The sequence below is a fragment of the Arvicanthis niloticus genome, chromosome 7, assembly GCF_011762505.2.
Source record: "Arvicanthis niloticus isolate mArvNil1 chromosome 7, mArvNil1.pat.X, whole genome shotgun sequence".
Taxonomy (NCBI): domain Eukaryota; kingdom Metazoa; phylum Chordata; class Mammalia; order Rodentia; family Muridae; genus Arvicanthis; species Arvicanthis niloticus.
Window position 1 is genome coordinate 13,440,049 of NC_047664.1, and position 25,629 is coordinate 13,465,677.

Sequence of the window (25,629 nt, forward strand, 5' to 3'; positions counted from 1 at the left end):
TAAGCTTTCTGACTGGTTCCTACCCTAATGATCTGCCCCAGAACGGGAGGTTCTCCTGGACTTCCCGCCAGCAAGAATAGCCGGAAGGAAGGAAGGACGTGAGAGTTTGATCCCTGGGGACTGAATCTGGCTCTTCAACTTGGAATAGATTCACTGGGAATGGTCCTGACCTGTCCCTCCCTACTGAGTCATGAATCTATCCATGTCATGAAAATAAGCCCAGGATGATAGTTTCACTAGAAGAAATTTTACCAGGCCTGGTGGGTCAGTCCTGAAAATCCAGCTAGTTTGAGAGGTTGATACAGGAAGGTCACAAGTTCAGGGCCATCCTGAACAACTACTTAGATGCCTCAAAGTAGAAAGTGAAAAGAAGACGGGCAATACTCAGGTCAGGCACCAGACAGGGTGGGGCGTCGAGGCAGACCTCAGCAAGACCAGTGCTGTCAGGAGTTCTGATGCTCACAGCATGAGCAAGCCATGAACATGTAGACTGGTGAATTAAAATCTTTGAATAAGTGATGACAATACAAAAGAAGTCCTTGTGCTTCTTTTGCAAACCTCTGGGTAGCTGCTCGTTCCAGTGGGATCAGGTTCTTTAACTGAGCAGAAGCACTGAAGTAAGCACTTAATAATGGCTTCTTTTGTTTATGATTCAAAACTATCTTTTCTAATAAAAATATGTCACTTTTAGGGCTTATGTCACCACAGCCGACACAAGATGGATGATTTTTTTATGAAAAGTTTTTTTTTTTTTACATACAGTACATTCTGATTACAGTTTCCCCTCCCCTGACTCCTCCCAGTTCCCCACCTCCCATCCAGAGCCACACCATTTCCATCTTTTTTTTTAGAAAACAAGCAGGCATCTGAGAAAGAAAAATAAAATAAAACAAAAACAAACAAATCCAAACAGCACAAAACCACCAAACCAGAAAAAGAGCCAAAGAAAAAGCACAAGAAATGCATATAGACACAGGCACACATGTTGGCCCACACAGGAATCACATAAAAACATAAAACCAGAATCCTATGTGTGTGTGCAAAGTACTTGTGGTGGAGTGGAGTGGGCTGGGGGAGCCCTGACTTAACTTTATGAGACAAAGAACCTCCAGAGAAGCCACAGAGTTGTTTTGTGTTGGCCAACTACTTCTGGGCAGGGGGCCTGCTCTTAATAGCTGTTTGTCTAATTCTTTCATTTGCAAATGGCTATCAGTTGGAGAAGCTTCTGGGCTGGGCTTGTCTCCACTTCCCATCTCAATGCTGGCACTCCATCTGCTGCAGATCTGTGCAGGCCCTGTGCATGGTGCCACAGTCTCTGTGAGTTACTATGTGCACCAGCCCTCTTGTGCCCAGAAAGCCTTGATTTCTTGGTGTCCTACATTCCCTCTGGCTCCTACATCTTTCTGCCTCCTCTTCTGTGGGATTCACTGAGCTCTGTGGGAGAGACTTAGAGATGACAACCCCTTTAGAGCTGAATGTTGCAAGGTTTCTCTGTCTCTGCATATTGTTTACCTGTGGGTTTCTCTATTTGTTCCCATCTGCTGTAAGAGGAAGCATCTCTGATGAAGGCTAAGCAAAGCACTGATCTATGAGTATAGAAGAATGTCATTAGAAATCATTTTATTGTTATATGTCTCTAGCACAGTGGTTCTCAACCTATGGGCCATGACGCTTTGTCAATTGCCTATCTCCAAAAATACATTATGATTCATAACAGTTACACTTATGAAGTATCAATGAAAATATTTTTTTGTTTGGGGGTCACCACAACATGAGGACCTGCAGTAAAGAGTCATGGCATTAGAAAAGTTGAGAGCCACTGCTTTAGCAGAACAGTAGCGGCTGGTTTTCCCCTAGGTGCCTGCCCTATCTGGTCTCAGGTTCTTGGCCACTTAAGCAACATTGGTTATGGGTTGCATCTCATGCCACGAGCCTTAACTCAAATCAGGTGTTGGTCAGTTACTCTCATGAGCTTTGTGGCACTGTTGCACCAGCGAATCTTGTAGGGAGTCATTCTTGCATTGGGATTGGTTTTACCTTTCTCCTTTGGTAGCATGAAGAGTGCCTTTCAGAACCATGAACACTAGTCCATGGGGTTGAAGGCTCTGGGTAGGTACCAGTTCTACACCTCTATGTTCAATGACTTATACAGGTTTTGTTTTCAACAATAGGAACTTACCATGACTTTGTGGAGAGCTAGCCTCAGCAATAGCTTGGGTTGTTTGGGGGTTCTTTAGCCAAGAACTCAATTAGATATAAACCTGGTAGTTGAATTCTGGTACTTGGTACTGGAACCTTCATTTGTGATGAAAGATGTCCAGTTGGAGCTGTTTTCCCCACTATTTGTCAATTTCATTTATATTGCCTTCATATATGTATATATTTTAGGAAGCTTCTACTGTATTAGTTTTCTCATTACCCTTTAAAACGGCCCTTAATTTTAGCTGTTTCTCCCCATGGTTCCTTCCTTGCCCCCTTCTGTCCCTCTCCCTGTTTGATCTTCCCGTTTCTCTGCCCTCCCATCCATAACTATCTATTTCCTTTTCCTGGGGTGACCCAACCCTTAGCCCCTAGTCCCTTATTGTATACCCAGCCTCTATGGTTATACAGTCTGTAGCTTGTTTATCATTGACTTAACAGGTTAACATTCACATGTAAGTGCACACATGCCATTATCATCTTTCTGGGTCTGAGTTTATCTCAATTGGGATGATGTTTTTCTAGTTCTATCTACCTACGACGTTGATGATTGCATTTTTTTAAACAGCTGAGTAATACTCCACTGTGTAAATAAATATACCACATTTTCTTTGTTCATTCATCTGTTGACAGGCATCTAGGTTGTTTCTAGTTTCTGGTTACTATGACTATAGCAGCGATGAGCACAGCTGAGTAAATGTCTCTGTAGAATGAAATATCCAAGAGTGGTATAGCTAGACTGTATGGTAGGCTGATTCCCCTATTACTGAGGAAACACCACACTGATTTCCACAGTGGCTACACAAGTTTGCACTCCCACCAGCAATGGATGAGTGTTTCTCTTACTCCATAACCTCATTACTATGAGCTGCCACTTGATTCTGACTGGTGTAACATGAAATCTCAAAGGAGTTTTAATTTGCATTTCTCTGAGGGCTAAGGATGTTGAACATTCCTTTAAGTGTTTGTGGGATATTTGAGTTTCCTCTATTAAGAATTTGTGTTTGGCACTTCCGCTCAAGACCTCGCGTGGTGAATAAGGAAGCCGGAGTGGGCCTAGCCTGCCTTTTTTCAGGCTACCGGGAAGATGGCGGACATTCAGACGGAGCGTGCTTACCAAAAGCAGCCTACAATCTTTCAAAACAAGAAGTGTGTTTTGCTGGGAGAAACTGGCAAGGAAAAACTCCCTCGGTACTATAAAAACATCAGTCTAGGATTCAAGACGCCCAAAGAGGCCATCAAGGGCACCTACATAGACAAGAAATGCCCCTTCACCAGCAATGTCTCCATCCGAGGTCGGATCCTGTCTGGTGTCGTAACAAAGATGAAGATGCAGAGGACCATTGTCATCCGCCGGGACTATCTCCATTACATCAGAAAATACAATCGCTTTGAGAAACGTCACAAGAACCTGTCTGTGCACCTGTCCCCCTGTTTCAGGGCTGTACAGATCGGCGACATTGTCACTGTTGGAGCGTGCAGGTCCTGAGCAAGACTGTCCAATTCAATGTACTCACGGTCACCAAGGCTGCTGGCACCAAGAAGCAGTTTCAGAAGTTCTAAGAGGACTCTGGCTAATGCCCTTGAACAAATAAAATTATTTTCCAACTTACAAAAAAAAAAAAAAAAAAAAAAAAAAAAAAAAAGAATTTGTGTTTGGATTTGTAGTCCATTTTTAATTGGGTTATTTGTTTTCTCTTTTTTCTTTTTTTATTGGATATTATATTTACATTTCAAATTTTATCCCCTTACCCCATTCCCCCCACCACCCAGGAACCCTTTATCCCACCCCCCCTCCTCCTGCTTCTATGAGGGTGTGCCCCCACCACTCCCACCTCCCCACCCTCAAATTCCCCCCCACTCAGTGTTCAGCCTTCATGGGACCAAAGATCTCCTCTCCCACCTATGCCCAACAAGGCCATCCTCCCCTACATATACAGCTGGAGTCATGGGTCCCTCCCTATGTGCTCCTAGGCTGGTGGTTTAGACCCTGGGAGCTCTGGTTGGTTGGTATTGTTGCTCTCCTCATGGGGCCACCAACCCTTTCAGCTCCTTCAGTCTTCTCTCTAACTTCTCCATTGGGAACCCCATGATCAGATCAATGGTTAGCTGTGAACATCTGCCTCCTGGTATGTCAGACTCTGGGAGACCTCTAAGGAGACAGCCATATCAGGCTCCTGTCAGCATGCACTTCCTGACATCCATATCAGCGTCTATCTTTGGTGACTGCACATGGGATGAATACCCAGGTGGAATGGTTATTTGTTTTCTTGATCTCTAGTCTCTATGACATCTTTTGGATATTAGCCCTCTATTGGGTGTGTACTTGGTAAAGATGTTTTCCCATACTGTAGACTGCCAATTAGTCCCAATCATGGAGTCCTTTGCCTTGCAGGCATTTATCAGTTTCATGAGGTCCCACCCATGTATTGTTAATCTTAGTTCCTGTGCTGCTAATGGTGTTCTGTTCAGAAGTTTGTTTTTTTTTCCTTGTGCTAATGAGTTTAAGGCTATTCCCACTTTCTCCTCTATCAGGTTCAGTGTGCCTGGCTTTATATTGAGGTCCTCAATCCATTTGGAGTTGAGTTTTGTGCAGGGTGATAAGTATGGATCTATTTGTGTTCGTTTATATACAACCATCCAGTTTGACCAACACATTTGTTGAAGATACTATCTTTTTTCCAATGTGTATTTCTGGCTTTTTTAAATCAAAAATTGGATGTTGATAAGTGTGAAAACTTATTTCTAGGTCTTCAATTCTAGTCTATTCTATTGATCAACATGTCTGTTTTGTGCCAGTACCATGCTTTTTTTTTTTTTTTTAATTACTCTGTAGTGTATTTACCAAGTATACTTTAATACTCTGTAGTATAATTTGAAATCATGTATAGTGATATCACCAGTAGTTCTTTTACCATTCAGGAGTGCTTTAGCTGTCCTGGTGTGTGTGTGTGTGTGTGTGTGTGTGTGTGTGTGTGTGTGTTCCCACATGAAGCTGAAAATTGTCCTTTCAAGTTATGTGAAGAATTGTATTTGAATTTTGATTGTAATTGCATTGAATCTGTGGATTTCTTTTAGTAGAACGGTCATTTTTACTATATTAGTCCTATTGGTCCATGTCTTAGTTAGGGTTTCTATTGCTATGAAGAGACACCATGACCAAGGCCACATTTAATTGGGGCTCGCTTACAGTTCAGGGGTTCAGTCTCTTATCATCATGGCATGAAACATGGCAGCATCCAGGCAGACATGGTACTGGAAGAGCCAAGAGTTCTACATCTTGATTCGACTACAACCAAAAGAGAATGACTCTTCCACACTGGGCGGAGCTTGAGAACTAGGACCTCAAAGCACACCTACATAGGAACAAACTTCCTCCAACACATAGCACTTCCATGGGCCAAGCATATTCAAACCACCACCTCCATAAGCAAAGGAGAATTTAAGATGATGGCTCTTAATGCTGTGTTTATAATTAGCTTGCTATTAGTAAAGAAAACCTAATATACATATATATATATATATATATATATATATATATATATATATATATGTGTGTGTGTGTGTGTGTGTGTGTGTGTGTGTGTGTGTGTGTGTCCAAGAAAGAAAAGGATGGTATAAATCACTAAAATAAAATAGTACATTTATAAATATATATTACCATGTAACTCTCTTCAACTTTCTCTCCAATTGTCTTCAAAGAGAAGTTTAGTTTGGAAAAGCTTATTGACAACAGTGGACCTGTTCAGGGCTCAATGAACTCCTGAAGCTGAGATGAGGCCAGACCTACTGGGTAAGAGTCTGAGTGGGATTCTGACTGCTGTCTAGAACCATCCGGGCTCTCTGAAGTCCCTCCTTCACCCTGTCTCCCATTCTTCATAATCTTAGATTAGTGCCCACCTCCAATTTCATAGGTGACCCAAGTCTCAGACACAGTTCAAAGCCTATTCCTGCTAATTTTTGAGATTTGAGGTCTGAGGAAATTGCCAGATGTATTAGGATCCTAGGAACAAGTAAAGGGTCCAGAAGCAACTGAAGAGTTCAGGATCCAAGAGCTACTCATGTCCAAGGGCCTTCACTGGAATCATAAAAACCACAGGAATGCAACATATCATCCACCTTCAGCCCTGGGTCAGTCACAAGAAGTGTTCAGAACCCCTGGTCCTAAGCAATCAATCAAAGACAGACAACTTCCACTAAGAGCTGAAACTCTGGACAAGCTTGCTGGCTTTAAATTATGCCTGAGTCAGTTGGCACTATGAAATGAGTTAAACTCAGCATGTGTCTTGACTCTAACTTACTACAGTTTCTTGCATGAGAATAAAGACAACACAAGACACTAGGCACAAAAAAAACTTTCTTTTGCACATCTTTTTGCACAATTTTCTAATGCTTATATTTTTTAAAGCACATATACTAGACTTTTTATTTACTAAATGGATTTACAATGTTCTAGGAAATACATTATTTTTTTAGAAACATTATTTTGTGTATCTATTTATGTGCATATTTGTATTTATAAGAAATTACATAGTAAGAGTTTGCATAACTCTTTACATTTTGTTTTTTGTGACCATATTTATTATTTAATATTTTTTAAATCATATGAAGTTAGTTAATATGCTCTTACTTTAAGAAAGTAAAGACAACAGAGTTTTATGAAGAAAATATGAGTGGTCTTGCTCCTTCTAGTTCCTCCTCCTAAGGTAACTCTGATGTTCATCACTGTGAATGGCTTTCAGAGGGGTTCTAGAAACACATTAAACAGAAGCCTGTCTAAAAACAAACTGAGCAGAAGAAGATAAGGCTAACATCATTTGAGAAAACCAAGAATTAAGAACTGAAGGGAACAAACATGAAAAGATTTGTGTCCTATGATAGAAGGATAAATAGCATGGCTGTTTTGGAAATGTCAAATTAACCCTGCCAAGGTAGACATGGTGACGAATCAGCCATAAGTCTTAGGGACACTGTAAAGGGAACAATGTGAAAATCCAGGCCTTTCATAATGGATCAGTGAACTTTTAGTGTTATAGCAAAATAGTGAACACCTATGAGTTCATTTCAATACATACTTCAAGAGTTTGGTCACAAATCCCTAGAAAAGTCTCTGGTAACTTTCTGTTCTTTAGCTGCAGGAGTCATCCTGGGCACCTACACATCCAGAGAATACAAGTAGGTCCCTCCCAGGAGAGAGGAACAGCTTTGTCCTTTCCTAGAGAGAGGGATCCAGCTTTCCCCTTCCCTGTTCAGTGGCTTGTCTGGACTCCACATGTTCAAAGAACCCATGCTCCTCCAGGGTGCTTGCTTGAGATTGATGGCCCCAACTTCCAAGAAGTCTACACTGGAGAATCTGCCAGGCGCTCTGGAGGATGGGAGCAAGGCTGGCCACTGGCTCACCAAGGCTCAGTGGCATCAACATGTAGCACACACAGTAAGGAAGAGTGTGAGTAGAAAGATTCAGTGGGAATGACGAGAAGAGAGAAATCGGGCCAAAACACTATTAAGTCCTGCAGGGCCACCACTGTAACCCCAAATAAATAAAGCCCCAATGACCACCCTTCCGGTAGCAAAAATTTTACAGGTTGACAATCTTTGTTTTCCAAGGTTACAAAAAATTAAATCAAATTATCCAGGGGTGGGAGTGTGAAATGATCCCCTAGGTGACTGATAGCACTTAGCATAGCATGTGACTTGAAGTGATCCAGCTCCTGGAGACTTACAAACACTCATGTTAAGGGGTATGTCATAACAGCACAAAGTCTTTTTAACTTTGTCTCATAGCTCCTTAATAACTCCAAGCAAGGTCAGAAGTCTTCCCCTCAGTACTATAGGGTACTAGGTACTGAACCCAGGGCCTCTTGAATAGTACACAAGAGATTTATTCACATATACTTAGCCCTTGTAAAGTTATGAGGTAGAACCTCTCAGAATTGCCCAAACTTCCCTTGTACTCATTTTGTAGCTCAGGTGGGCCTTGATTCCTTTCTGCACCCTCCCCAAACAATTAGGATCACAGGTATGTCCCAATGTGTCTTGATTTGAACTTCAAAATGTAGAAAATAATTATGGAATGTTACTAAGGTGATGCTTATCTAAGCCAGTCTTAACTTTGGCTGCATGTTAGAGTAATATACAAGTTTTAAAATACTGATCAGTGTAGGCCACCTCAGAAATTCCAATGGGGTTGTCCTGGGGTAAGGGCAGACTATCCTATTACTTTTAGAAGTTTCTCCAAGTGGCTTGAATGTACAAAGAGAAATAAGAGTATAAGAAAATGACTTTAGTCACTAGGATCCAGTACAGAGAAACTCCTAAGTCACAAAAGCAAAAACAAACTAGTCCAAAATGATCCTTCCATGGCTTAGTAAATACAGATATCTCAGGTAAGGAAGTGTGAAACACTTGCCAATCATGGCTCCCAATTCTAATTTAAAAGTCACATGGGTTAATAAGCCACAGCAATTCAGAAGCAATAAGTGAGAGAGGTCAAACTGTTAGAGCAGTGGATAAGACAACAATCGCAGTGATGGTAGCAGTTACTTAAAGTGAGTGACAGGCTTATTTTAAAAGAATGGATTGAGAAGAAAGGACAAGATGAAGAAAAAGTGATTAAAGTAGGAGTGTATGTTGGCAAGATGGCTTGACTGGGAAAGGTACTTACCACCAAGGTGGACAACCTGAGTTTGGTCCCTAGGACCCAAATAGTGGAAGCAGAGATGTTCTTCTCTTCAGACCTCCATATGAGCACTGGCATAGTGGCACATGTATGAAAACACACAAATGAGACAAAAGATCCAAAAAATCACCGCTGAGTTAATTTTGTGTTGGCCAAGTGCTCCTGAGTATTTGGCCTGTCCTAACATACTATTAATATGCCCAAGGGGTCTCCATGGGAGAAAACTGTTCCTTCCTTTGACAGCAGTTGTCAGTTGCCGTAACTTCTTATTTAGGGTGGAAGCCCATGTTCACTTTCATGTTTCAGTGCTGGGACCCTGTCAGGCTTGTACCTATGCAGATTTTGTGCATGCTGCCACCAGCTCTGTGATTTCATATGTGCATCAGTCCTGTTGTGTCTGGAAGACACTGCTTCCTTGGAGTCATCCATCACCCCTGGATCTTACAATCTTTTCTTCTCTTCTGCATTGGTCCTTGAGCCCTGAGGGGAGGGTTTTGATGGAAACATCTCATTTAAGACTGAGTTCTGCAAAGTCTTTCACTGTCTGTGTAGTGTCCAATTATGGAACTCTGTGTTTGTTGCCATCCACTGCAAGTCACATGTCAGAGTTGGCTGTGGTATTTTGATTTCCATCTTCTGAGCATCCGGTCAATTGTACTGCGAGTATAGCACTATCGATATAAATCCCTAGATTTGGTACAGCCTTTCACAATCCCAGAGCAGAGATTCCCTACGGTGACCCTCAATAAAGGTCAGCTCCCGCTGGCTACATTCCTCACAATCCTGAAACACCAGTTGCAACTCTAGGAGCTTGGTGTAGCAGGCAAGTCAGTTCTGTGAAGTTGGCATCTCTTGGGTTCTGTTTCATGTTTCTGTGTAGTTCTTCATAGTCTGGGGTAGTCCCCCCCCTGAAGCTCTCGTTGCTCTTATTATGCTCCTCCAATGCCAGGTGTATGCCAGTTAGTTACTCTTGATCCTTCTGGATTTGCTCTGCCTCTTGGCCTTTTATTAGCTTATCTGGATTTTAGTTCTAGTCAGAGACTTGTGGAAATTATAATTTTTTTTTCACTTTCCTTCTTTGAAATAGGAAGTGCCAATATGGACATCTTTGGAATTCTGCTAATAGTCTTCTGGATCCTCTCTGCCCACTGCAATGTTCTCACAAACTCTGGGAATTTGTTGTGGTCACCCTTTGTAAAGTATGCCCTGCTCGACTGGTTATGTAAATCATGTTGGTGCAGCGTAGTTTCTTGGCCTTGTCATGATGCTTCAAGGTTGTGTTGGCATCAATCTGAAATGCTTTCTTATTCTATGGAAGATCTTCCATTGGTTCTGCTCGACGTCCTTTCTGGGAGAAGGTAGAAGAAGGCCAGTGGGCAGTCTCATTCTCTTTAGCCATATTGCCCAAGGAGGACATTGAGTGTGGCCATGATCAGAGATCTTGTGGCACTGTGCCCAGATTGCATAGCACGTCTTGTCACTATTGGCAGTCCCTGGTAGATGGGGTCAATAAGCAATGTCTTTGTCCTAGGATCAGTCTCCAACTTACAATATAGATTAAGCATGTTGAAAGGATTTATGAATTTTTCTCTGCAACCTGGCCTCCATGTTCTGCAAGCCTTCTTTGAGCTGCTGACCACTGGCTTCATGTTTTAACCCCTCCTCATGGCAGTTTAGAAATTCAAGACTGATTCTTTTCTTGAATAACCCTTGCTGCCATTGGACTACAAGTCAATTAGTGTTATAGCCAACCTACTAAGCCTTCTAGTCTCTTCTTGATTAACTTTCAAAAACATTTTAGGGCAAAGAGGAGGATCAGCCAGAGCTGTCTGTCATCGTAGGTTCTTTTGTGTACTTCTCTGCCTTTACTACTGGGCTGTCAAAATAGCTACAGGGAAGAAGCCAGATGGTAACCAAGATTCATTCACTGATGGAGAGAGAGCCTTCTGGGATCCCAGTTGACCCATCCAAGGAGTCCAAATACATCACCAGAATTTAGTAACTCCCCTTTGGAATATGAAAGAGAAGGAGTCTGTCAGTCAGAGCAATGCACAAACCCACAGCCAAAGGTCTGCTCACATAGTTGGGGTTTTATGTGGGAATTACTTAATTGAGATGTTTTAAACAAACATTTGACATGTACAAAATGCTCTGGCTTCTATAAAGTGTCAGGTTCTGAGTCATATATGAGCAAGCAATGAGAAAATCTAGAATAGCTAAAGATCCAGAACCAAAGTGGGCATCTGCTGGATGAGGAAACTAAGGAGAGGGAGGGAATGGGACTTTCTGTAGCTTTGCCATGCTGAGACACATCCTGGGTTCTCTGATGCCTACCTAAAGCCCTGAGACCCTAGGCTGTTGGGGACTCCTTGTTATAGACAGAGAGAGCATACTTGGGGACAGTACTAGAAAAGACTGACACAATTTACCCCCTTTTATGCCATGGTTGTATTTCATCTCTGAATCTAAAATATACAGAAACTAAACTGTTATACATTTTAGGTAATTGGTTTGTTTGTATAGTCTCAGTTTGTAGAGGCAATATAAGAAAATGGCTTTAAGTCACATTAAGTCACTTCTTTCAACAGTGTTGTGTCAAATCACCTTTTCCTAATATATAGTATTAATTCAAGCAGATTTGATGTCTCTTGCCTCACTTGTAGTTCTTAAAGTTAGTATAAAATAATCTCATAAGAGATTCAATGCTCTTTTCCAAGCCCAAGAGGACTTGGAAGGTAGTTGGCACATGTATTAGATCTAGTTCTCAGGTACAAGCCCTTTTATGGGGAACTGCAAGAGTCACAAGAGTCTGAGAAGACTTGAATGTATGGATCATAGCCTTTCGTTTAGTTGAGTATTACCAGTACCACACTGACTTATGATTCCCTCTAAAACTGGGGGTCTCTCGCAGTAACAGGCCCCCAAGAATATATATAGTGCCTGGGCCAAATAGGAAACATTCTGAAGGCCTATAAATATTTTATGCTGTGTCTTCCTTAAGCCCAGGGCATCCACAGGGATACTGCAGGTTCTTCTGTTCTTCTTAAGGAAGGGCTATCACAGAGAACAGTCTTATAGGAAACACTATACATCTGTGGCTTTAACAAGGGAAACTGCTTCCTATATTGAATTCTAAGAAGAAATTGAGCATCTTTGGAGTTACTCCAGTTGTGGTGAGACAGCCACTAGACAAGAATTGCCTCTTTCCATCTACAGACAAATTACTGTCCAGAAAAGGACACACTTGCAGAATAGTCGACTGATTATATCTGCCTAGACAGAGTAATCAGCCCTTAATAATCCTGCATCACTAGGTCTGTCAGATGATCCTGGGCCAGAAGGCTGAAGATCAGATGCTCCAACGTTTTGTAGTATAGGGAGGGTCCAGGTGTTCAGAGGTCTCTATAAATTGGCTAAGTTTTAGAAGCTATGCTTTGTGCTTCCCACAATTATAGTTAACTCAGTCATTCTTGATTTCTGACAGGGTTAAAAACTTATAGCCTCATAGCCAATCCTGGCTATTTACCTTGAGAGAAAAGATTTGAGAGGATGGTCTTCAGCTGACATTCATCCTAAAGCCAAGGAAAAAGCCAGGCTCAGAACTAAGTGTTTTAGTTAGGATAGATGACAGAGGTTCTGGTTAGTCAACAAAATGATGGACTGGGTATTAGGACTATCTTGTACCTCACTGGTACAAATTGGCATAATTATGCTCTAATTGTATTTTGAGAGAAAAGTTTTATTTTAACAGGAAGGGTGATATGTAGGAGGAACTAAGGTGGGAGGAGTACTGAGAGGAAGAGAAGGAGTAAGGACAGGAGGAGAAGAAGGAGAGGAGAAGCTAGGTGATGAGAGAGAGAAAGAGGGGGGAGACAGGGAGGCAGATGTTCACGTATCTCCACCAGTCAAAGATAGTTGATATATCTAGGTTGGGTAGTGGGTTACACCTCTGATTGAGCAATACCAAACTTATAAAGCCTCTGATTAACATTTTTAAAAATGTATAAGTGCAAAAAGGAAAAGGGGGCATGGGATAGGAGTTTTCTAAGGGGGGAAATGGGGAAAGGGGATGGCATCTGAAGTGTAAATAAAATATCCAATAAAAAATGGAAAAAAAATAAATTAAAAAAAAACAAGGGAAACTGCACTGTAATAGTCTGTTACAGCCCTTGCCTTTACACTGAGATGAATCGGTTCTACTCTATTGAAGACTGATCAATGAATCCCAATGAATAATTAATTATATTTGTATCAAGACTCTTTAGTGGTGAGGTAGGAGAAGAAGGAAAAAGAGAAATGGGCCTTACTCATCCAGGTGGTAATGTCTAAAGGTAGAAGTAAGTAGTCAAATACAGTAATGCTCCTAACTTATGGGGAGGGAAGGAAGGCATGTCTATTCTAATAAGAAACCCCATTTTTTTCCTCTAAGAAAGGAGTCACAAATCTCTGGAGGCAAAGTTGTCACTCATATGACCATGGCCAGACCTCCTAACCTTCTTCTGTCTAGCCTCACTTTCATAACAGCCTTGGGTAATGACTCTGTGCTAGACTGACCTGTGTTGTAGGGCTCCATTTACCAAGATCACTGTGAGCACCGTGCCCTGGAAAGGAAACTATCCTGAAAGAGACTGTCATTCACCAAAGTACCAGGCTTGGTCGACTCTTTGGGCATGTTCAATGGCCTTTTGTTGCAGATAACACTTGCCACAGTTCCTTTCCATCCTACTTAGGACCGCTAAGCAGTTAAGGCTCCATTCTTTGTGAACTTTTATATAACTTGGGTTCTCATTGTCAATATCTCTGGTAGAAATTGATTTAAGATCTTGAGTTAATCTGTGGGATACTTTAAGCACTGCAGACCATGCATTAAAGCAATTTCAACTCTGTTGTTGCTGAGATGTTCAATTATTGATGTATTCTGCATTCTGAAGATATTTCTAATTCAGGTCAGACAGGTCATAGCACTGAAGTATGTCCATCTAAATGGCACATATTCCTTGCACATATAAAGGCCAAGCTCCTGCCAAAAAGAAAATAACATTTTGAGGGCAATGCAGGTATCCAGGGAGATATTTTCTTTCTTTATAGGCTAGTCTTTTCATCAGTTAAATAATGTATTTCCTTTTTTCCCCTTAGCTCTTTTCATAACATTAATTCCTCTTTCAATTGTATAACCATTCTTTGCATCTATATTATTCAGACTAATTTAAGCTTTTTCTTCCTTTAAAATATTATGAAAACTACAATACAATGCCTCCTGCATTTCTACTTGTTCAGAGTCTAAGCGGCACTCCTGGTTTTACTCAGATTAGATCTCTCTGCAATCAACAGATAAAAGGATGAATCATCTTCTCTGACAGGAAGCACTGAAATATTTATAACACGGGCAGGTCAAAGATAAATGCACTTGGGGCCAATCATATACATGCAATTAGCAAGAGCCATAGCCTAATGAGGTTTAGAAAAAGTGTCAGTTCTTAATGACATAAGATTAACTAAATAGACATCTTTCCAATGTGAAATTTTTCAGAATGTCTGTCATTAGCAGTTATCACCATGGTAGCATTAGAAAACTGTTACTGGTTCATTCTGCCCATCTGGATATGACTCAAGGTGCTAGCTTCCCTTTAGAGAAAATTATAGGAGTCAAAGATGTGAGAGAATCTGAATTTCAGGAACCCAGTAGTCATGGTGGCACATGCCTATAATCTTTAGCTCAGCTGAGGAAGCTGAGGCAGGAGGATCTCAGGTTAAAGACCAGTGTGGGCTACATCGTGAAGCCATATCTAAAAACAAAAACATATTTTAGGAACTCTCTGAGATCTCCATCTCTGTCCCACCACCCAGACTGCCAAGAATGAAATGACATAGCTAGGTCACAGACCTCAGCTGCTGCAAGACCTCCCCTTTCCCACTTGACTGATTTGGCAAAGGCTCCTTCCTCAGGAGCTCTGAGAAATATCAGGAGTGCTGAGTCTCTGTCCTCTATAAGGATCTGGAGACCATTCTGTCTCCCTGGTTTTCTCCTGAGTACTTCCCCACATCTCATTCAGACAGTACTGGTAAACACCTACAGCTTGTGGGGTCACTGACCTCGCTGCTAGAGACCCCTTCAGAAGCCTCTTTCTGAGGAGAGTTCATGTGATGTGCACTTGACATGTCTAGCTTTACCCAAAGTATTATTAATTTTCTCTGTATCTTCCTTTGATTTAAATACCTTATGTGGGGCTTTTAGCTTTTACAAAAGTTTTTTCTTAATTTTTTAACTTTTTAATTATATGTGTTGTATATGTCTGTCTAGGATGTGAAGAGAATGTCCACCCCTGGAACTGGAGTTACAGGCAACTGGAGTTATAGGCACCTAATGTGGGTGCTAGGAACTGAACTTGGGTTCCCTGCAGCTGCAGAATAATACACTCAACTTCTTAGCCATTTCTCTAGGTCTGAGATTTATTTTTGTTTAGTGTGTGTGTGTGTGTGTGTGTGTGTGTGTGTGTGTGTGTGTATGTCTATGTGTGTCTGTGTATATGAGTATGTTTGTATCTATGTGTACATGTGTGTGTATGAGTCTGTATCTATGTGTGTCTGTGTTTATGTGTGTCTGTGTGGGGGTATGTACCCGAGTAAAGGTGCTCTAAGATGTCAGGAGAAGGTGTTGGAACCCCCAGATCTGAAATTATAGGTGATTGTGAGCCACCCAACACAGGTGCTGGGAACTGAACTGAACTCTGGTCTTCTGTGAGAACAGTCAGTGTTCTTAACTCCAACACCATCTTTCCAGGCCCAGACTTTCAGCTTTTACATGTTCCATCTTAGGCTCTCTATCAAATAAGTTAAAATGTCTGATTTCCTGTCATTAGTGAACAAATCTGGCTACTCAGCTAATCTTGTTCTGTTCTATGGTAGATACATACTATCCATGTCAGTTTAACTAAACTGAGACTACATTTTCCAAAATTCTCTTTCTTGTTGAATTGGCTTACTGAGAAGTGAAATAATGCAGTCATTACTTTTATCCTTTCAAGATTAGTGCAGACATTTTTTTCTTTGTGTCTATTGCCATTCATACACACAATTGCTGATCTGGGCTCCACTGGAAAGGATGAGACAGCACCTCCAATTGCCTCTAGGCCTTTTCCATCAGCTCTTGTGATTCTGGAGTAAAGTCCACTCCCCTGTGTAGGAGATAAACTGCCAGCACCTTCTGAAAGACAACTGCATCACAGAACTTAGGTGTAGGATGCTGAGAATCTAGAGTGAGCTTCCACCCACCCTTATGCTCCCCCCTCATCCTATATGCTGCAATATGGGTGTGCTTCCCCCATCTTATACCCAGTTTTGCTCCACAACTACCTGACCCACTGACTTCAAACTCCAGCACCAGAAGCAGAAGTAGCAGTAGCCGTAGTTGTCAGTCTATCACAGCCGACAACTGTGTGCTGTTGGATCTAGCAGCAGAAAAGATCTTCTCTGGTAAGACGGCGATGTATACACAGATCTCACTTAGTTGACTATATTTTGTGAAATTTAGTGAAGAGGATTTAAGCCTCAACTAATAATGTCAGGATTCCTTAGCCTCTCCTGGATGGAAGAATCCCCAAATACATTTAACATCTGGAGTTGAGACAAAAGTCAAGAATTGGGACCAACAGAGCTCTGTCCTAATGCTCAGAGAGGTTTTGGCTTCATTTTAGGTTATCTGACTGAATTAATGGAGCACTGCATAGCCAGAATATCACCCCGCTGCCAGCCATCCAGAGCTTGGCACTGCCAGGCACACTGAGGTACTGAGGTCTACCAGGTCAGCTTTTCACCACATGATAAGGCATATTAAAACAGGCCTCCTTGTGGAGAGAAGCAGTGATTCCGTGAGGCAGCCAATTGAGGAGAACTGATTGGATTCTTCTTCATGGGTGGATCTGTTGATCTTTTAAATGGTATGTTTTCAATTATGAGAATTACCCAGAAGCCACAAAAAAATACACTTTTGGTTGTATGCATGCTTATAAAGAGAGCCAATGAGGTCTGGAACACACTTAAGAAAGTTCTTTGTGTTGTTCCCATGACTAAACTTTCTTACTTGTTGTGCTTTGAGAGTTTCTTTTGGATAAAAGTTAGGTATAGAGGTCATGACTTGTATGAATCTTAAATAACTGCAAACATGGACAAACAGGATCGCCTCCCAGGCACAGCTGCTGACAGTGGAGACTGCCAAGCTCTTCCTGTGAGGAGAAGGAAAGAATATTTTCAGAAGACTGTTTTCTTTCCTCTGAAGTTTATTTTGCACTTGATCCAAGAATGAAGACTTAATTGTTTTGCTAACTCTAAATATCAATCCTTGAAGGAATTTTGAATTGCTACTGCTGCCTTAATAGTGCTTACAGACATGGCTAAACTCTGCTAGGATCAGAGAACGTGATCAGTTGAGCCAGGCCTACAAGTGATCAGTCTCATTAAGAAAGGTCCATGAAGTCAAAGACTATCATTGTTCGACTAAAGGTCATAAGTCTTTTGATGTAATCTTCACAGTCAATTTTATTAGTGTGCATCATTGAAACTTTGAGCATCCCAAAGCCATGCTGGTTGAGGCACAGGGCCTCATGTATACATGGGCATTAGGTTGTTCACACATATTCACAGACTTACTAACGGAGCTCAACAAAAACTAGAACGTTTGTATATGACACTTTAAAGTGGGTTTTCCATGTCTTGAAGATATTGTGATCTGAACCATTGTTCTAACTAACCCTGTTTTCCCCAAAAGTTTCATGAAGATTGTGGAGGCCACATACCACACTGTCCCTCAGTTTTTAGCCAGGCAGAGTCTGCAAATGAACAAAAGTAGTCATAGAGTTGACACATGGTATCTACGTCTCCCTACCCTGCCATCATACACATTGTGAATCAGGACCTCTTCATTCCCTCCACTCAATGTCATGCTTACTACCCAGACCAAACCCAGGGTCACTATTTCAATGACAGTCATCACACAGTGCATTCTCCTGGTTTTCATTTGTAACCTGAGGGTCAGCTAACACACCGTGTCATCAACCATTTGGAACAAATAGGATATGTGGGATTTAATAGAGTCCATTTATAGCAAGCCATTTTGTTACCTACTTCTCCAGGCTTCTAGGCAATCCATTCCACTCTCAGCAAGTTCAATAACTTGTTATCATCTTCAAAACCAGATTTATATTGACAGAGATAGAAGCTGAGCTGAAGAACAGTAGGTCGATAAAGAGATCACATTCTCGCCCCCTATGAAGAGTCTCCTCACATCCCAGACTGCTTGGTCAGACATAATTGAGTAATAAATGGAAGGAAGTTGGAGGAGCAAGGAGAAGGTAGGCTGGCAGCAAAATGAACTATTCGGCTCCCCAAGGCATACACACTTGAAAAGGAATGCAAGTCAGAGAAGGTAGATTTTCGTTTTATTTCAATTAAAAATACTAAGTAATATTTTTCTACCAAGACATATTAGCTAACTCAGGGAAACTTACAGTAAATAAGTACTTAATGAGTTAGTGGTTTTCATGCTCTTTAAAAGTATAGCATTTTATTAAATTATCTATATATGTTGTGAGGTTCACTCTGTGGCTCCTCTACACTTGGCAGCATTGCATGCTAACAAGTCTTGTCTGGATGTATCAGTTATTGACATGTAGTATTAGAAAATATAATAAATGTTCAAACCATAAGTACATTTGATTATGTGGCCATCAAGGAGCCATGGGGCTGTATGGCCTTGGGCTCCTTCAATGAGTGGGTAATGCCATCAAGGTTCTATCCCAGCTTTTCCTTCTCAAAGAATTAATTATGCTGCAAGATGGCTGGCACAACATCAAGACACAGTCCTCAAGGTTAGAAAGCAGAGTACAAGGGACACAGACAAAACTGATTCCCCTCTGTGACATTCAGTCAATAAAATGCTTGAAAGATGTGGCTGACTTTTATTTTCCTTGTTTTTCTACTTTTAAATGAATATATATTACTTTGGTAGGTAATTATACAAATTTTTCTTTCAATAACTCAACTTGAATAGAAATAAGCAGGTGCCCAGAACATGGAGAGCCTAAGAGCAAGGGCTATGAGGATGGCTCTAAGCCAAGGCACCAGGAGACCAGAGCATGGGACAGCACACCAGTACATGGGTTCAAGGATTTTGTGGTACTCCTGAAGCAAGATAGCAAACAGGTCAACCCAGTAAAACCACTCCAGAGGGTGGGAAAGAATAGAGTTTTTTTCTTTGATTGTGGCAAGTGTTTCTCTTATTAATCTTGAATAAATTACTCTAATACTAGGATGTGCAATTGAAAAATAATATTGATTTTGCTTATTGCAAATATTGTTGTGAACCTGGAGTGCAGAATGAGACAAAAATAGTCTGTGCCCATTAGCAGAGAGAAAGATTAACTGATAAGGATAAGGAGAACTCTGAGGACATAGCGGCTGAGAGAAGCAGAGGGATCTTAATTGACAAGTGGAAGAAGATGTCTCTGACATCTTCTCCATAGAGTTGGGAAGATGAGAAGGGTCCAGAGGAAGCTATAACCTCATAGCTAGAGAGATTAAAAACCCGGTAATTTTCTTATGGAGGCCCTGTGAAAAAATGGTTTCAATTAACCATATCTAACGCTGCTCAAGTCTAGCACAATAGAGACAAAGAATTTATCTGTATTGTGCTTGGTAAGTGTCCAGATGCCTCAAGGACACAAAAAGCCCTGGGCGATACCAGTAGCCTTATCTCCCTGGATTATCCCACAGGGACACTTGAGGGATTTTGACCTCCGTGTACACAAGGCCATTGGCAGGTTTGTGGAAATTCCACAGTTTGTTCTCATTGCTTGCTTGAAACATGTGCTAGCTATCTCACGGTTATTCCTGCAATTGTTTGAGGGCTAAATGCATGATAGATGCAGTACATGACAGATGCAGTGTGAGGTTCACAGTGTCGTGCATTTTAACCACTCAATAGTGTTGGCATTGCCTCTCCTCGTGGCTCTGGTGAATCTCACTCCAGTTCAGGCTCTCATTTCACACTGTTGCTTAATTGTGTCCCAACAATAAGCATTGTTTTTGTTTTGTTTTGTTTTTTTGTTTTTTGTTTTTGTTTTTTTTGTTTTGTTTTGGTTTTTTTTGTTTATTTTTAGAAGTGATTGGAAGTAATCACAGCCGAAGAACTGGAAAATATTCCCTTCTCTTCAGCTGGCATCTAACTTTGCACCTCTGTGACTTCTCAAGGTCTTTCACTCATTAAGTCATGGACTCAGGTGGGACCAAGGTCATCCCACTTCTAAGTCCTTTCCAACTAATTGCAGTAAAGCTATGTATGACTAGGCACCTGTCTGCTCCATGTCAGGGAATCTTTTTTCAAATAACTTAAGCTTCTTCCTTCTAACCACAAAAACCTCAAATCACCATCATCTTTGTTAAAATCTCCCATATTTCTCGGGGCAAACACGTCTGCACAATGGAGTCATTCTAATCTACAGGGTTTAAATACTTTAAGTCAGATTCTCTTGCTTGACTTGTTGTTGCTGCTGTTGCAATTCTTTTAAGCTTTGAGCAGTCCCTTGGACTTGCAAAGCATATGATAATGTCATAATAACATGACAAAAATGTTAAATTCACCTTTACATTTTCTGGTAGAACAAAAAGCCGTGGAGTTAAAAAACAAGTATGTGATTCTGCATCTACAGAGCGTCTGTGCTTGTGAACACACACACAGTTGTGTTGTATGAACATGCAGAATTCTGTGCTCGTGAACACACACACAGTTGTATTGTATGAACATGCAGAATTGTGGCAGTATTAATATAAGGATATCAATGAGCAGTGCAGATCTGTGGGTCATGACTTAACATGAATAAACCAGTGCCATTTTTCCTTCATATCTTCAGTATCTACATGAAGCTTGTGTATATTTAGTTATTGGAATAATTTGTATCTCTACTGCATTTTTCTATAGAGAAATTCTAACCATTGCTTTATTAAATTCACAAACGCTCACTTTAGAGAATCGATTTTTTTCTATTTTAGAAATAAGAAACCCAGCAACCTAGATTAGTAAATATGTCCTGGTAACCTATATGAACAGGAAGGAGGAACTTCTCCAACCCACCAGTCAATCTTTGAATCTCATCCAAGATTCTGAAGTTAGTCCTCTGTATTTTCATCTGTTCTAGGATTAAACATTGCCAGAAGATAAAGCCCACTGATTCCTGGCTCTCACACACCTACCATCAACTTTTCCCATCACTACTAACCACAGGCTCAACCTTTGTCTGTCTCTAAGGTCATGTGGTGTCTGTTGCTACAACATTGGATCTATCACATTTCACTCTAGGATAGCTCTTAGTAAATTACCAGTCACTTACATTCCATCAAATCTTGTTTGAGCAGCTGAGCTGTGCCTCTCTAGAGGACAAAGTAGTAAGAAACAGGCAACAAAGGACTTTGCTGTCCCTTAGCCAGGTTTTGGTACCTATTTGTGAAGAGAAATGCTATATAGAATTTCCTGGAGGAATAACTGACATCTGGGTAATTACAAGGTGGTTGGAAGGATTGAAGGATAGTACAACATTATGTACTAATGTTGGGGTCCAGGAGTCACCTCACAAACCACGTGAACACTGATCTCAGTCAGACAGGGATAATTTATTGAGCATATACCCCAGGACTGATGGATCAGGGCCATGATTCAGGTTTGGGAGCTGAACTGTGACACTGAGTTAGGATCCTACAAGGTTTTCAAGCCTAAAATCTACAAACATCTGTGCCAAGTTATTTTACCAATTAGAATTTAAGGATAGGGGATTTCCTTAGGAGAAGGAAATATAATTTATTGTGCACTTATCCTGCTCCCGTTGGTTGGGGTACTCAACTGAGGCAGGGGACTTGCCTTGTCTAATATTCATGTCTTAACTTGTCCCCCTAGATGAGACTTATCTAACATTCATATCTTAACTTGCCAACCAAGATGTCAGTTACCCACATAAACATGATTCTTTCTGCCAAGTAGAAAGATGTCAGTTCCCAGGGAATACTTGGGAACTTAAACTTTACTCGACCCCTAATCAAAATGGAAGTCTTATTCCAAATAGTTTCTTGTATTTGTACAGGTATCTCTTAGGTTGGGGTCCATCTCAGGGGCAGCTTATAAAAGCAAATACCATCAAAGCTTATATTTAGGTGCAGGAAATATGGCTGGGTGATCGGTTCACGTCCAAGCTTATTGTGGGTAACTATACAAAACAATTCTACTGACTTCTATCATGATTGGCTTCGAAGGGCACAGAATTGAACAGAATATGTAATCAACTTGGGCATGAGAAAGTTTCCTAGTAACAGCAGAAATATGAGAAAGTTTCCTTATAATATTAGTAACAGCACAAAATGGCAGGCTAGCCAGGTAACAGTTACCTAGGACTTAATATTTAACTTCAGCCTTAACACTTCACCTAGGCCTTGATATTTTACCTAGATCTTAACACTAGAAACTTATTTACTAGAAGCTGAATAAGGCAAAAGTAAAACAAGGCAAGCATGGTCCCCACCATCATGGGTTTGCAATCTAAAGAGAAATACAGATAGATGAAGACCAAAGGCCATAATATCACAAAGCCAATCTTTGTTCTTTCCCACTACCTTCTCAGACATGGTAATAGATACCTATTTTCAAGAATTTCTCATCTGAGACCAACCTGAATCAAAAATAGTCAGACCCTGAACCAAAACCCAAGGACTGAGGATGTACCTCAATTGTAGTGTTCTTGGGTAGCATGCATAAGACCTTATGTTCTCTTCGTAGCAGAAGTAAATGAATAAATTCCTATCCTATTCAGACAGTAAAAAACAGATCATTCACTCAACATGGGAAAAGGGGCAAATGATAAAATTTACAATTCATAATTGTGGAATTAATTTTCCCCATTTGTGATACACCCATTTTTAGAAGACAACTAGGGGATTATAAGTGAAGTACCTCTCATTGGTACAACTTATAGACAACAGTTTTATTGTAGTTTTCATCCCTGTGATTGAGGAATACAAAGAAAAAAATCTAATCTGGATTTCTGGCAATTGGGCAGGCCTCTAATATAAGGTGTGTGTCACAGCTGCCTCCCCAATATCCTTTATTCAACTGTTTTTAACTTTTTTAACTATCCTAATTTGGCAGCAGAAGTGAAAAGGAATCCAGATATTCGTATTTTCTACAGGAAGTCCATATGTCATAGAAGAAAATGATTCTATTGTCCCAGCTCATGCATAAAATGAGATAATAAAGTTACTCCCAGCCAACGTTACTACATTAGGGTGAGCAAGGGCATAAACCAATCCAATGAGACTGAAAAACATACTGTGTAAATGGGGAAGGTGGTTCTCAACCTTCCTAATGCTGCGACCCTTTAGTCCAGTTCTTCATGTTGTGGTGGACACCTCCCCCCAACCATGAAGTTATTTTCATTGCTACTTCATAACTGTAATTTTCCTACTGTTTGAATCGTAATGTAAATATCTGATATGCAGGACATCTGATACGGAACCCCTCTGAAATGGCCTTTTAATCCCCAAAGAGGTTGCTACTCACAGGTTGAGAACCACTGGGTTAGGGAGAAGATCCACTTTCTTTGATTGGCCATCTGTTCACATTGAGGACTACCTCACCACAGCAGGATTGTCATGATGCCTAAAGGAAACAGGAGCTCTACGGCTAGTAAAACAGCTAAATCAGGCTCGGTACAAGGAGCCTTTTTTATGCAAAAACCTGAGGCTTCAGTTGTCTGTTACTTGCAGCCTAACCTGACAGATACAGAAGGTGAGGTATACCAGTGACTCTGCTCTGGGGTGGGCAGGCAAATGCCAGGTCCATAGCTACAGAGCCCCATTTGAAAGAATCAATTTGATTTTCAAGATGATAATAAACCACAAGGTGACTTTTATCTAACCTTAACTATACTTAGCTAATACAATGAGGAAAGAGATCTGACTTGCAGTACCCTCATTTTCTAAACTTAGAATGGATAGGCTTTTTAAAACAAACTTCAAAACTATGTTAGAACACTTAAGAAATTATTCAAGTAAATGAAGAAATAGTTCCACAATCAAGACTGAAAACATTAGAATGTCTGTACTAACCAATAGAATTGAACTGAAATTTGTGGATTTAATATTCTTATCTGAAACCCAGTATTTTTAATTTCATAATTCTGAAACATGTGTGTAATAATATGAATAGTGAGAATGTCACTAACAAGGGATGTAGAAAATAATAAGTTCTTATCAATATAAACCATTTAAAATTTATAAAATGATTAATGTACTAGCTATATTACATTAATAAATCCAAATGAAAAGAAGATTCAGTATAAAAGGCATATTTATAAAATGAAATATAGTCATATAAATAAAATAATATACATGGTATGTTTCTCCAGGACATGATGGCCTCTGTCTCAGCACTGGGAGGCAGGAGAATCGAGGTAAATATGAGGCAGACTGGTCTGAACAGCCCTAGCCTAGCCAAAGGTACATAGCAAGACTTTGTACAGGTGAGAAATCAGCTTTAAAAAAAGTTGTACAAAGAAAGCTTGTAAAATAAAAGCAGACAGAAAAGTATGTAAAACATTTTTCATGAGCTGGCTCAATCAATGTCCTTTCCTTAATTTCACTTCTCTTCTGTCTCCTCCTAAGAAACCAAAAAGAATGAAATTCTTTGCCAGCCACTGTTGCAGTTAAATGTGACCGTGTGATTCTCTCTGGCTCATGAGAGCTAAGAGAAAGTCTACTGATAGGTTTCTACAAAAAATTTATTCTCCTAGTAGAAAGGACTTTTCTCCCTTCCTGCTTTGACACAGAGGCCCAACAACCGGCTCACAACTGTGATGTCATAAGCCTCACACATGAGAAAGACAGAGTCTGAATTTCCAGTCTCCACATCATAGGAACAGCAATAGCCCAGCAGCTACACAACTATGCAAACGTAGAAGAAGAACTATTTAAACATAGAAGAAGGACCTATATCTGAGCCACTCATGCTTAGATTTTTGTTTCTTGAAGTCAAATAATAATAGCTGATACAAGGAAGGTTGATAAAGAGTATTGGAACTACTCATAAAAAATTTAAAACAACTAAGTACTCAATATATCCCAGATGGATTAAAATTTTTATTATTATGAGAAAAAAGCAAAATATCTGACAAAACTTTGAAGAAGAAACTTTTTCTTAAAATATTATGAGGAGCTTTCCAGTCTGTGCCAGTGCCCGGAGCAGACTTTGGGCACCAGCTTTGCACCCAATCCCACAACACCCAGAGGAGGCTGAACTCCCAGGAGCTCTAACACACCCAGGATCATAGGTGAGGAGAACTCGACACCCACCCCAAACAGAGAGTAACGGGGACCCCCAGGAACCCAGGCACCTCCCCCCAGCCAGTTGCATGGGTTCCTTCCTGTCTGCACTGGTGCCCTAAACAAACCTTGGGGACTAACTCTGCATCCAATCCCACAACACCCAAAGGAAGCTAGACTCCCAGGAGCTCTAACACTCAGGAACATAGAAACATAGGATCACAAGATCTTAGGAGCTTGGTCACATCCGCATTTCAGGATCCCAGAGGCAGTCTGGTTCCCAGGAGCTCTTACACCAGGATCTCAGGGTCACAGGATCACAGAATTACAGGATCACAGAGACAGCTGGACTCTGAGGAGATCTGACACAACAAAGATAACAGGAGAGACAGGCTCCA

At 40.7% G+C, this 25,629-nt stretch overlaps 1 long non-coding RNA gene and 1 pseudogene across 1 annotated transcript in view; one reads left to right on the plus strand and one right to left on the minus strand.

The window, feature by feature from the left end:
* Positions 1 to 3,271: 3,271 nt before the first annotated feature.
* Positions 3,272 to 3,688, plus strand: LOC117712972 (small ribosomal subunit protein uS17 pseudogene; annotated as a pseudogene).
* A 2,974-nt stretch (positions 3,689 to 6,662) lies between these two features.
* The window catches only part of LOC143443023 (uncharacterized), a 47,071-nt gene continuing 28,104 nt past the window's right edge, over positions 6,663 to 25,629 (minus strand). The window contains exon 3 of the long non-coding RNA XR_013111695.1: positions 6,663 to 10,885. This is a non-coding gene — a long non-coding RNA (uncharacterized LOC143443023). The remainder of the gene's footprint in view (positions 10,886 to 25,629) is intronic.